We start from the raw sequence: 15062 nt of genomic DNA on the forward strand, positions 1-15062 counted from the left end.
TCTACATAAGTCATAAAAATAAACAGACAATTCCCCAAATGATTAGCTATTCTTTACTGAGCTAGCATAGTTTTAGCAAACAAAAATAAGCGATTAATAAATTATTTGAATTTCATGATTATGTAAGCATTTTCAAACCAATAAAGTTATTAATAATTTTCTTTGCTAGAATCTCTAATCAGGTCCCTCACTATGACTGGAAATAACATGTAGCCCTTAAAACATAAGGACAAGTAAAACTGGTGAACTAGTTTCTTCATCTCATATACAACAATAGACTCCTTGGGGTAGGAAGTTTAAAACCTTTCTTTTTTGCCTCTATTCCCTCAATTGTGAAATGGAGATAGGAGAATGAATTATCTACCTATCTACTCTTGGTTAAATGAATCCATATAATACAACAGGTTGAAATAGAGCCAGGAGTTGTTAGTGAGTTTGCTATTACTGTTGTTATTCTAATCTGATACCCACACAGTAATACCAGGGTGTGGGCTGCAGGCAGTCTTCTACACTGGAATCCTTCATTCCCTTTACTGTGCAATAATGTCAGCAAAGTAAGCTATCTGGGTTTTGTTCTATGGTTAGCAAAAATTCACTTCATGTAGCATCATAATCATTCAAAGAGAAGTAAATATCAAGATACAACCCTCCACTGTGTCACCAGACACAAAGCCCTAAGAGCGGTGACATGGTGGTTCATCTTGGTTTGGTCACCTGAGAGGCACTCCTGTGGCTGTGTTGGTTGCAGCTCGTTAAGTTTGAGTCTGACCTTGAATGTTCCCCTCCGCCTTTGGCAGTCCTTTGCCACACTGTTCATGGGATGGAGACATAATGATGTGGGACTTGGCGGTTTCTCCAGGTGCTGAGGTTAAAGAAGAACATGGAGGGAGCTCTGGGGCAGCAAGCCTCAGTCTGCCTTTCTCTCATTAGTCCTCCAGGACACCCAAGGGACACCTGGGCTGTGACCCTCCTCTCCCACCCCATCTATAGTCTTGGTTTAAGGTCACAGCACACAGAGAAGAGGAAGGAAAGCAGTGACATGTGTGGCCTGGAGATTCCAAAAGGCTGCAACCTGACAGAACTGGACAGGGCAGTGGTCGCAGCCCTTGAGACCACTGACTCCACTGAGAAAATCGGAAAACCACCTGCGTGAAGAGACCCCATTGCAGAGCGAGTGAGAAAGGTCAGGCTTCCTCAAGAGGACCTACAGTGGCAGTGCAGTGGCAAGGTGCCAAAGGCCGCGGTGTGGGCAAAATAACAAAGTTCCATCACCCCCTTCCCCACAAGGCCAAGCCAAGGACCAAGGAAGCCAGAGAAGATAAAGAGGGCTGCTCCCCTTTTATCTCAGAATGATCTGAGGAGCAAAATTGGTCCTGTGACCAGATCAGTTTGGATGTCCTGTCAAACACACTGGGCAACTTGCTCATTCTGGTCTGCACTCCTCTCTCAAAACGAAGCCACGGACAACGGTCTTTCAAGGACTGAGTACATGCAGTTCAGAAGATGAGTCTTTCCACTCAAGATACGTGCCTGTACACATATCCTTCTCTTATGTGCTGGACACCATGCTGGATGCTGAGAGAACAACCAGCAGTCAGACAACACCTCCACTACACAGAGAGAACACTGCAGAGGGGAAGACAGAGTTACCCCGAGACGAGACCTTTAGGGCAGAACAGAGTACTGCGGGAGAGTGTAGGAGGAGGGTTTACTTCATCACGTACTTTATATGGAAAAGGATAATAAATCTAAATCTACGTTTATTCTTTTAATTCCTTAAAAGTCCAAATGCAGATGTATTTGGTTAACCGGAGGTGTATGCTTTGCCGGCCCGCCTCTTCCTAGAACTCCCAAAGCATTGCTGACTTGCTCCTGAAGCACTTTCAAGTGGGTACATAATAGACACCACCTTGAAGCTGTTCTGGGCACTTTCTTCTATTCCCTTCTAGTGTTCACTTTCTTACTTGGTAAAATATTGGGTAAGATCTTCTATTCAACATGCATGAAAAGCCCCTTCTGTTTCATCTCCCCACTGCAAAGACCACCTGTAACATCTCAGAGGGCTTTCACAGAGAAATGTGCTGGTTCCTTCTGTCAGTGCAACCTGTTGTTACCACACTCCCTACGTTGTTCAAACCTCTAATGTTAATATGTGATGTATATTAAATGTCAGAGGGCACAATGTCACAAGAATTAGCGCCACTATTGCATGATTGCCAGTATTATGATTGTTGCACTATCGCACAATTTCCCTCCAACAGTAACTTGGAAAGTTTGCTCTGGATGTGCTGATATTTCTAATTACTCATCATTCACACTTCCAATAGCAGCTTGGTGGTTATTATTTGGAACCCTCTTACTTAAAGACTCACTTGGATAGAGCTAATTTTCCTAAACTTGATATTCGTCTACCCGAGATTATTGTAAATGGATTTAAAGTTCTCTGTAAATTCCCTTCAAAAATTTTTCCCTCCTTCCCTGAGCCAGTGGTTCACACCCCAGCACTGCGGAGAGGGGTGACTGTTAGAACAGGCTTTTCCCGCAGTGAGAGTGTGTAAGAGAGATGTCATGTTGTCCTGGTAGGGATGGTTCTCAGGGGGCTTCATTCATCCTCCCGCACATCTTCCCTTCCCTTTGTTAGGCAGCCCCAGCACATGCACTGTTCTGCAGAGCTCCTCGGGAGCCTCTACTCCTTGACAGAGGGCAAGCCTGGGACTGCTGGTTCATTTTTAAAACTGTCTACACCTTAGCATATAAATTCCTTAGTGACTCTTCCTTTGATTCATTTATGTTTGAAAAATGCTTGTAAATTCCTATTCTGAAGTACAAAGAATAATCCATTCCTGAAAACGCTACAGGTTCACAGCCAGGTTTCAAACAGCCATCAGGACAATGGAGAGATCATTTTGATATTTCTTAAAATTCTTGCCTGAGCCTCGATGGCGAAATCGCTAGCCCTTAAATAATATAAACACGAAACCAAAGAATTGCCAGTCTCACATCAGCAGGACTCAGAGCACCAGGGATGAGAAAGCTAGCAGGAACAGCAACAACAGGAAGGGGCTCCTGGGCCCTCAGAAGCATTGACAGGAAGCGGCTCCTGGGCCCTCAGAAGCATTGACAGGAAGCGGCTCCTAGGCCCTCAGAAGCATCGACAGGAAGCGGCTCCTAGGCCCTCAGAAGCATCGACAGGAAGCGGCTCCTAGGCCCTCAGAAGCATCAGTCCCGCAGCTGCACACTCTAGTGGCCCACAGAGCAAGGTACTGTCCTGAACAGGCCAACTCCACAGCAGGGTAAGTCTAGAAGGGTGCTCAGTATCAAGTTTTCCAGTAAGAAAGCTGAGATCCAGGGTTTGGATGTTGTGGCCACTTTCAAGTTTCTACTCGGTGGTGTTAGTACTTATTCCCCACAGATCATTTCTATCTGAATAGAAATAAGCAGGAACTCCAGGTGCATCACCCATGCAAAAGTAAATAGTTCAAAGGTCATTTTAGTGGCTTAAGGTTCACTAGGTATTTACATAGAAATGCAGTGATTTTCCAAAGTCTATCACTTATCAGTTCTGGCACTGCTTTATGAAAAAAAAATAATTAAAATTCACATCTTGTCCAAAAATAAAATCAGATCAAACAGGCTTAGGGGAAACATATTAGAAAGTGTTCTAGCTCTGAAACTCAGTACCAACGTAACTCTCACAAGACTTTCTGAGTTTCATGATAATAAAATGCAAGCAAACAAAATATTCTTGCTCCTCAAACACTGTGTGTTTTATATCTAAAATATAACTATCACAGAGGTAAATAATTATGTGATGTACGTATGAATAAATCCCATAAACTTAAAACAGAATGGTGAGACTTTCTATTTTTAGCCTTAAGAGCAGCAGAGAAGAAAGAATTAGTAATCAGAACTGTTGTACAAGTTAGGGGGGGGAACTATCAGAAGCCAAGGTTCCTAGTCCCAAAATATCCTAACAGGAAGCTCAATGAAACAATTTTCCAGGAAAACAGGAGACACATCTCATAAACGATAAGCTGTGTAGGGGTGTGACCAAGACGAGGAAGCCGTGGAAGAAGGAGGGAGAGCTGACGGAGCAGACCCTCTGCTGCTGCCTTGACTCCAGCCATGGTCCATGACATTAAATATTTATATTTGTCTCACAAAATGTGTTCTTTGTAGAGATATGTAGTCATATTCTACTGTGTCCAAAGAGTTCCTTTAAGTAATATCCTTTTATACTTTCCAACTCTGTCAAACTGGCTTTCATTTGGAAACAGGGAAGTCAGATTGAGATGCTGTGGTAGAGATTCCTACCAACCTGCCTGAAACATTTATTTCTCATAAAATGTATTTAAAATAATATAGGAAAGATACTGTATTTTCCTATGTATAAGACACTCCCATGTATAAGATGCATCTTAATTTTGGGGCCCAAAATTGAAAAAAAATTACATAAAGTTATTGAATTCAAGTTTAATTCATCATAAAATTCATACCTCATCCACGTGTAAAAGTGGGAAATGCAAGTAAAAAAAAAATCTACAACCACTGTATAAGATGCACTCAGTTTTTAGACCCCAAATTTTTCAAAAAGGGGTGTGTCTTATACATATGAAAATATAGTAAGTGGTGATGGACAGAAATTTGACTTGGGGTGGTGAACACACAATGTAGTGTACAGATGACAGGTGTGGAATTGAGCACCTCAGGCCTGTATAATTTTGTTAACCAGTATTACCCCATTAATAAATTCAATAAAAAGAAAAATGGAAAAAACAGACACAACACAACAAATATACACACAAACACACAGGGTGAAGCAAAGGTAGGTTTATAGGTGAGTACATGAAACACAGAGTTTATTCTTATATTATTATTCATTAATTATTATATTATTTTCCATGCAAACAATTAGAGACCTACTCTTGCCCCACCCTATATATCTATTTTTAATCAGGTCTCTTACCTGAATGTAAGTGCTGGCCCATTCTAAATTTAAATATAAGGTCATTCTTATTGACAACCAAGAAAGAACAACTTTAAAATCAAACTGTGCCCATGAGACCACACAATCTTTTCAGCTCATGCTCCCACTCCCATTCTCCCAGGTGGGGATGCATTAAGAACAGAGACCTTAGGAGCCATGAATGCCCAAAATGAATGAGTCAATGCTAACTCCCCAACAACTAGAAAGTGTCAATTCATATGTGAGAGAGGAGACAACTGATGAAGAACACACATGAACTGAAAAAGCTGGAGAAGAGACATGAACATAAACCTGGGCAGGAAATAGGTAGGAGCTACTGGGGGTGGACAGGGAGGTCAGTGGAAAGATAGGGGAACCCCTCAGGCCCCATGCCTGCTGCTGCCTTGTGTGTCCCCCTCACAAACTTCCCCAGTCTTCCTCTGGGTTCCAACCGTCATCAGGTTCTCTCAGCAATAAACTTATATTGCTGCTGCCCTGTCCCTATTCATTTCATCCACCTGCCCCTGAGACCACTCACTTCTCTTAAGATTCACCTCAGATAAAAGGAGGCAAACAAAACACTAAAACCCCCAGCAAATCACAAGGGAAGAGAATAAGAAAAGGAAGGAACAGAGGAGAACTATAAAAACAACCAAAAAAATTGATAAGATGGCAATAAGTACATACATATTAACAATTATTTTTAATGTTAATGGATTAAATGAACTAATAAAAAGACTACGGTGCTGAATGGGTTTAAAAACGTGATTTATCTATATGCTGTTTATGACACTTATTTGAAATTGAAAGACACACACAGACTGAAAGTATAGGGATAAAAAAAGATATTCCATGTGAATAGAAACAAAAGCAAGGGTAGCAATACTCATATCAGATAAAATAGACTTTAAATAAAAATAAAGGAGGGCATTACATAATTATAAAAGGGTCACTCCAAGAAGATATAGTAATCTACACACCAGCATAGGAGCATATAATTACATAAAGCAAATATTAATGGACATAAAAGCATATTTTAATAGTAATAAAATAACATGGGCTTTAAATACCCCAGTCATCAATAGACAGATCATCCAGGCAGAAAATTAATAAGGAAATGATGGCCTTAAATGTTACATTAAACAGATTGACTTAATAGACTTTTCTAGAATATTTCATCCAAAAATTGTAGAATACACATTTTTTTTACATGCACATGGAACACTGTCCAAACTAGAACATATATTAGGTCATAAAACAAAAATAAATTCAAGAAGACTGAAATCATATCAAGCACCTTTTCCTACCACAATGGCATGAAACCAGCAATCAACTACAGAAATAAAACAAACAAAAATCCCCACAAATACATGGAGAGTAAACAACCAAAGGATCAAAGAGAAAATAAAAAACCATCTTGAGACAAATAAAAATGAAAAGACAATGTTTAAAAATTTATGAGATGTGCTTGACCTGTGGTGGCGCAGTGGATAAAGCATCAACCTGGAATGCTGAGGTTGCTGGTTCGAAACCATGGCTTGCTTGATCGAGGCACATATGGCAGTTGATGCTTCCTCCTCCTCCCCTCCTTCTCTCTCTGTCTCTCTCTCTCTGTCTCTTTCAACTCTCTCTAAAATGAATAAATAAAACCTAAAAAAAAATCCTGAAATGGAAAAAAATGTAACTATAAAAAATTTATGAGATGAAGCAAAAACAGTTCTAAGAGAAAACCTACCTCTACCAAAACAAAACAGAACAAAAAAAGAACAATCTAACTCTACATCTAAAGGAACTAGAAAAAAGAAAACAAAACCCAAAGTTAACAGAAAGAAAAAAATGAGTGGAAATCAACAAAATAGAAATTAAAAAAATAACAGAAAAGATCAATGAAACTATGAGCTGGTTATCTAAAAGATAAACAAAATTGTCAAACCTTTAGCCAAACCCATCAGAAAAAAAGAGAGAACCCAAATAAATAATGTCATAATTGAAAGAGAAGTTATAATCAACAGAGAGAAATACAAAGACTAATTAAAGAATACTATGAACAATTATATGCTGACAAATTTGACAATCTAGAAGAAATAGATAAATTTCTAAAAATATTTAGAATTAGACTGATAACTAGCAATAAAGTTGAAGCAATTAAAAAAAAACACCCCAAAACAAAAAACTCCTAACAAACAAAAATCCAGGACCGACTGCTTCACAGGTGAATTGTACCAAACATTTAAAGAAGAATTAGAAAATTTGGGATGACGTCAGAGAAATAGCAGTGTGAGAAATACTTTTGATCTCTCCCCTTAAAAATTTCAACAAATTGAACAACTATAATGCAGTGAAGGAACCTCAGCTGGGCTTGCAGCCATGCCTGAATGATCTGCACAATAAATGGGCTGAAGGTGGGATGGGTTGAAAAGGAAGGGGGGAGATAATGCTTTTGCAAGGATTATGGAGAGGAGAGAAGGTGGAGGATTGAATTTTTCTTTCTTCTTGCTATACAGAGGGAGAGAAGCTTGAGTTTTATTCTAAGCCAAGAGAGACAAAGAGATTGGGGAGCAGAGGGAAGAAGCTGAGCTAAGGTGGGTGTGACCAGATGCAAGATTACAGCCCAGGTTACCAAGGACTACTCACGTTGCTTGACTTGCAATCAGCTGGAGCGGGCAGGTACTCAACCTTCAGTGCTCACTCAATTGGTGTGCACTGGGCCCAAAGTACTTGGCTCCCATGGGATGCAGATGCATGGCATGTGCTCCATCAGCATGCATTGGGCCCACAGTGTCTAGCTCATGCTGCATAGTGCGCACTCCATTGGTGGGTGCTTAGCCCAGTTTGGCTCACAGCACTCAAGCGCACTCGACCACAGCTGGCATCCTACCAGCAGCCCACACTCTACTACACAGAGTCAGAGAAGACCAAAGTGCACCCCAACAGCCTCTCAGACCCCATCTCCCTCCCCAGCAGTAGGAAGAGTGGCAGTGGCAGGCCAGCCACAGCTGACTCTCTGAGGCCACTTTCTCCCCTAAGAGGTGTAGTGCCCCATGTCTAATCCCCTGGTCCGCTGGACATAAGAAGAATGCCTGGAGACCTGAAACCACAACTGCCAAAGCTGTAGATCTGGAAAGCTGCAAAGCTGAAACTATAAAGCCCTCACAACATGCCCCACCCACCAATGCAACTCCAACCCTGCCTTTATCACTATGGTAGCAGTGATCTGCCCAAGAATTTCACAGAGCCAAAACTTGTAGTACAGTGACACCCACTGGAAAAAAAATTGTTTCTTGTTAGGGTTCTTAACAATACCACTCTCAAATGTCATCAAGGAAGAAGAAATCAAACATCATAGATACACAAAACAGAGATGTAGTTCAGACAGATAATGAAATATCTCCAGAAAAATATCTCAATTACATGGATACCTTGGAGTTAAATGCTAGAGAACTCAAAATTGAAATTCTAAAAAAACTAAAGGAGTTGTGAGAAAACACTGATAGGCAATTTAAAGAGCTCAAAAAACAAATTAATGAACAAAAAACAGTTCTTCACCAAGATAACTGAAACTTGAAAAAAGAACTAAACAGACGAAAAATTTAATACACAAACTGAAAAATAAGGTAATAAGATTAGGGAATAGTACAGGCCAGACAGAGGAGAGAATCGGTGACATTAAAGGCAGGTAACTAGAGATACTTCAGAGTGAAAAAGAGACTTGCAAATTTAAAAAATGAGAGAGCACAAGAACTGTCTGACTCCATCAGAAAGAGTAGTATAAGAATAATGGGGATATCAGAAGAAAAGAGGGAGAAAGGAATGGAGAGCCTACTCAAATAAATAATTGATGAGAACTTCCCAAGCCCGTGGAAAGAGTTAGAGCCTTGAATCCAAGAAGCAAACAGAACATCGAGTTACTTCAACCCAAACACACCTACTCCAAGAAAGATTACAATGAAATTGTCAAAAATCAATGACAAAGAAAGAATCCTCGAGGCAGCTAGGGAAAAGAAGAATATAACATAAGGGAAGGCCATTAGGTTATGATCAAATTTCTCAGAAGAAATCCTACAAGCCAGAAGAGAGTGGACCCAAACATTTAAAGTACTGAAAGAGAGGAATTACCAGTCAAAAATATTATCAGGTCTACTGGAAAGTTCTGTCTGTTTCTATCACAAGTTTCGACACATAAGCACATGTTTATTTGGTGCATGTGTGCCTCTCTATTTTTATCACTTAATGTATACATACTGATGTAGCAAATTAACTAAAACAAAGTTGACTCACGTTAGTCTTACGTGTGAAGCAATAGTGTACCCATGGCTACTGATAAAGTTCATTTTCGCCACTGTATTTTCTATGAATTTCAACAAGGAAGAAATGCTACAGAAGCATGTAGAAATTTATTGAAAGTGTTTGGTGAAGGTACAGTTTCTGATAGGACATGCAGAAGATGGTTCGAAAAATTCGAAACAGGTGATTTCGACCTTTCTGATAAGCCACGTTCTGGGCAACCATCTTTTGATGATGATGTTGTTAAGACCATGTTGGAGCAAGATCCTTTTCTGACAACATTGGAGATTGCAGAAAGGCTTAATTTAGCTCAGCAAACCATTTCGGACCATATTCGGAAGATAGGATTGGTGTGGAAATATTCAAGATGGGTGCCACGTGAATTAAGTCAGAAGAATTTGGATGATCGAGTCATCATATGCACATCTCTGCTTGCTCGGAACAAAATCGAACCCTTCCTGAACCGGATGATAACTGGGGATGAAAAGTGGATTACCTATGAAAACATTGTAAGGAAAAGAGCATATTGTGAACCCAGAAAACCTAGACCTTCCGTCTCTAAACCAAATTTGACTCTGAATAAGAGAATGTTGTGTATATGGTGCGACATTCGAGGACCAATACATTATGAGCTTTTAAAACCAAACAAAAAGCTCAATTCGGAGAAGTATTGTCAGCAACTGGATAATTTAAAGACAGCAGTCCAAGAAAAGAGGCCGGTGATGTTCAATAGGAAGAACATCATACTGCATCATGATAATGCCAGGACACATGCTGCTTTGGGGACTTGTCAAAAAATTGCAGAACTAGGCTGGGAAATTCTGTCACATCCACCATATTCCTCGGACTTAGCACCCTCTGACTATCACTTGTTTTTGTCCTTACAAAATTTTTTGAAGGGCAAAAAATTCAAAAATGAAGAAGATATCAAACAAGCACTGGTTCAATTTTTTGCATCAAAAGATAAAACATTTTTCAAAAATGGGATATACAAATTGCCCTCATGCTGGCAAGAAATCATTAATAATAATGGCAATTATATTATTTAATAAAGTTTATTGACGGTAAGAAAAATTTGTATTTCGTTTTATTCCAAAAATGGACAGAACTTTCCGGTAGACCATATATATCCATCAAAGCAATCCTTAAAGTATGATGAAAAAATAAAAACTTTTACAGACATAGAGAAGCTGAGAGAATTCATCACCAGAAAAATCCCACTTCAGAAAATACTAAAGGGAGTTATCCAACCAGATACAAAGAATAAAATAAAACTACAAGTAAAAGCTCCAACAAGATCACAATAAGAATGACATACAATAATGTAACAATAACATAAAAGGGGAGAGAATAAAGATCAGCAGTAGCAAAGGAGGATGGAGTACAGAAGCACTCATAAGATAATGAACTCATGTAAATATGATAATTTTTCTTTTAATAACTTAATGGTAACCACCCATGAAAATGCCACTACTGAAACACACAGCTTAAAAAAAGAATAAACAGGGGAAAGAAGTATGGAATATAACCAAACAAAAACAACTGACAAAAAAACAAAAGAGAAGAACCAGAGGAGACACAGAGATTTCAGAAAGCAATATATAAAATGGCTATAGGAAATCCTCAAGTGTCAATAATTACCCTAAATGTAAATAGATTGAACTCATCAATAAAGAGACACAGAGTAGGAGATTGGATCAAAAAGCAAAACCCAACCATATGCTGCCTTCAAAAGACACATCTAATCTGCAAGGACAAAAGTAAACTCAAAGTGAAAGATTGGAAAATGATTCTCCAAACAAATATTACGCAAAGAAAAGCAGGTGTAGCCATACTCATCTCTGACAATGCTGACTTCAAGACAAGAAAGGTAACCAGAGACAAAGATGGTCATTTCATAATGATAAAGGGGACATTGTAGCAAGAAGACATAAGACTTCTTAATATGTAGGCACTGAACCAGGTAGCATCAAAATATATACAACATCTACAAACTGATCGAAAATTAGAAACAAACAAAAACACATTCATACTTCGAGATTTTAACACATCATTGACAGCTCTAGGTAAATCATCCAAACATAAAATCAATAAAGAAGTATCGGCCTTAAATGACACACTAGACAAAATGGACATATTATACGTTTACAGGACATTTCATCCCAGGACTTTAGAGTACACATTTTCTCCAGTGTACATGGAATATTCTCAAGAATAGACTGTATGTTGGCCACAAAACTAACATCAACAAATTCAGGAAGATTGAAATTTTATCAAGCATATTCTCTGAACAAGGCTTTAAAATTAGAATTCAACTATAAAAGAGAAGTAAAGAAACCCACAAAACTATGAAAACTATAAACAACATACTTCTAAAAAAGGACTAGATTATAAAAGAAATAAAAGCAGAGCTGAAAAGCTATATACAGACTAACAAAAATGACAATATGACATATCAAAATTTCTAGGATGCAGCAAAAGCAGTAATAAGATTAAAGTTTATATCATTGCAGGCTCATATTCAGAAACAAGAGAGATCGCAAGTCAACAACTTAACATCACATTTTAAGGAACTAGCAAAAGAAGAACAAAAGCAACACAAAATCAGAAGAAGAAAGAAAATAGTAAAAATTAGAGTAGAAATATATGAAATGGAGAACAGAAAAACTATAGAAAAAATTAATAAAACAAGAGACAGTTCTTTGAAATGATCAGTTTTATTGATAAACCCTTGTCTAGACTCACAAAGGAAAAAAGAGAAAAGACTCATAAACAAAATTCAAAATCAAGAGGAGAAATTACCACAGATATCATAAATATACAAAGAATCATTGTAGAATACTATGAAAAATTATATGGCACCAAATTCAACAATCTAGAAGAAATGGATAAATTCCTAGAACTATACAATTTTCCCAGACTTAGTCATGAAGAAGTAGAAAGCCTACATAGACCCATAAACAGGAAGAAAGTAAAAACAACTATCAAAACCTCCCCAAAAATAAAAGTCCAGGACCAGACAGCTACACTACCAAACATTCATAGAAGATTTGGTTCCTATCGTTCTCAAAGTCTTCCAAAAAACTGAAGAAGAAGCAATATTTTCAAACACATTTTATGAGGCCAACACAACCCTCACACCAAAACCTGGCAAAGACATTACAAAAATAAAAAAACCCACTTTAGACCAATATCTCCAATGAATACAGATGCAAAAATCCTAAATAAAATACTAGCAATTTGAATACAACAACATATTAAAAAAATAAAACATCTCAATTAAGTGGGATTCATTCCAGGAGCACAAGATGGTTCAACATACATAAAAAGATTAACATTACACACCACATCAACAAAATAAAGACCAAAAATCATATGATTCCATCAATGGATGCAGAGAAGGCATTCAATAAGATACAACATCCCTTTATGTTTAAGACACTCAAAAAATGGGTAGGGAAGAAAAATACTTCAACATAATAAAGTCATAAAGACAAATCACCAGCTAATATTATACTAAACAGTGAAAAACTGAAAGCTTTTCCTGTAAAATCAGGAACAAGACAAGGCTGCCCATGCTCTCTATTCCTATTCAACGTAGTGCTGGAAGTTTTAGCCAGAACAATCAGACAAGAAAAAGAAATAAAAAGCATTCATATCAGAAAAGAAGAAGTAAAGGTATCACTTTTTGCAGATGACATGACCCTGTATATAGAAAATAAGAAAGACTCCATAGAAAGACTATTAGAAACTAATACCGTAAAGTCACAGAATACAAAATCAGTATACAGAAATCTATTGCTTTCATATATGCCAACAATGAAACTTTAGAAAATAAACTTTAAAAAATAATCACTTTTACAGTTGCAACAAAAAAAAATAAAATACCTAAGAATAAACTTAACTAAGAATGTAAAGGATCTATATACCGAAAACTACAAAGCATTATTAAAAGAAATTGAAAAAGACACAATGAAATGGAAAAATATTCCATATTCATGAATGGGAAGAATCAACATAGTTAAAAGGGCCATATTACCCAAAGCAATATACAAATTAAATGCAATTCCCATCAAAATCTCAATGTCATTTTTTTAAATAAATGGAACAAAAAAAATCACAAGGTTTATATGGAACCATAAAAAACCTCGAATAGACAAAGCAATACTGAGGAAAAAAATGAAGCCAGAGGTATCACACTACCTGACTTTAAATGATACTACAGAGGCACTATAATCAAAACAGCATGGCACTGGCACACAGAAAAATAGACACACAGACCAATGGAATGAAATTGAGAGCCCAGAAATAAAACCACATATATCATATAAGGACAAATAATCTTTGACAAAGGAGCCAAAAACACACAATGGAGAAATGAACGCATCTTCAGTAAATGGCACTGGGAAAATTGGAAAGCCACATGCAAACAAATGAAACTTGACTACAGTTTGTCCCCCTGCACAAAAATCATTCAAAATGGATCAAATACCTAAATATAAGACCTGAAACAATAAATTAAAGAGAAGAAAACTCATGGATTTTGGCCATAGAGAACAACTTATGAATTTGACTCCAAAGGCAGGGGAAGTAAAGGCAAAAATAAATGAATGGGACTATATCAAACTAAAAAACTTATGCACAGCAAAACAAACTAACAACAATAAGAAAAATAGACAGTCAACAAAATGGGAGATGATATTTGCAAACAACTGCTCCAATAAGAGGTTACTATTCAAAATATATAAAGAATGCAAAATGCTCAGCCACAAACAAGCAAGTCATCCAATTAAAAAATAGAGAAAGGACCTGAACAGACTCTTCTCCCTAGAAGACATACAAATGTCCAACAGATATAGGAAAAAATGCTCATCTTCACTACCTATTTGAGTATTTGGTTTGATGCAAATCAAAACTCAATGAGATACCACCTCACACATGTTGGGTTTGCTATTATCAACAAGGCAGGTAATAACAAGTGATGGAAAGGCTGTGGAGAAAAAGGAACCCTCATTCACTGCTGGTGGGAATGTAAATTAGTACAACCATTATGGAAGAAAGTATGGTGGTTCTTCAAAAAATTAAGAATATAACCACCATATGACCTAGCAATTCCTCTATTGGTTATCTACCCTCATCACTTGCAGACATTAGTATGTAAAGACACATGCACCCCCATATTCATCACAGCATTATTCACAGTGGCCAAGACATGGAAATATCCCAAGTGTCCCTCAATAGAGGACTGGATAAAGAAGATGTAGTACATATTCACAATGGAATACTACTCAGCCATAAGAAATGATGACCTAGCGACACTTACAACAACATGGATAGAGCTTGAGAACATTTTACTAAGTGAAATAAGTAAATCAGAAAAAGCTAAAAACTGTATTATTTCACACATAGGTGAAATACAAAACTGAGACTCATGGACATAGATAAGAATGTAGTGGTTACCTGGGGGAGACAGATGTAAGGGAGGGGGAGTGGGGTTGTTAAAAGGGTATAAAGAGGGGCAAATATAAGGTGGTGGAAAATGATTTGATTTTGAGTGATGGATATGCAACATAATTGACTTTTCAAATGAAGTAGTGATGTTTACCTGAAATCTATGTACACTTGTTGATCAATGTTACCCTGTTAAATTTAATTTTCTAAATAAAGAAAAAGAGAAGAATTAGTAATTCCTTCTTAAACTATTTCAAAAAATTGAAGAGGAAGACTTTCAAACTCATTTTATAAGACCAGCACTACCCTGATAACAAAACCAAAGAACAAAAGAAAATTACAAACAATATCCTTGATGAAT

Source organism: Saccopteryx leptura, chromosome 2 (genome assembly GCF_036850995.1).
Source record: "Saccopteryx leptura isolate mSacLep1 chromosome 2, mSacLep1_pri_phased_curated, whole genome shotgun sequence".
NCBI lineage: Eukaryota > Metazoa > Chordata > Mammalia > Chiroptera > Emballonuridae > Saccopteryx > Saccopteryx leptura.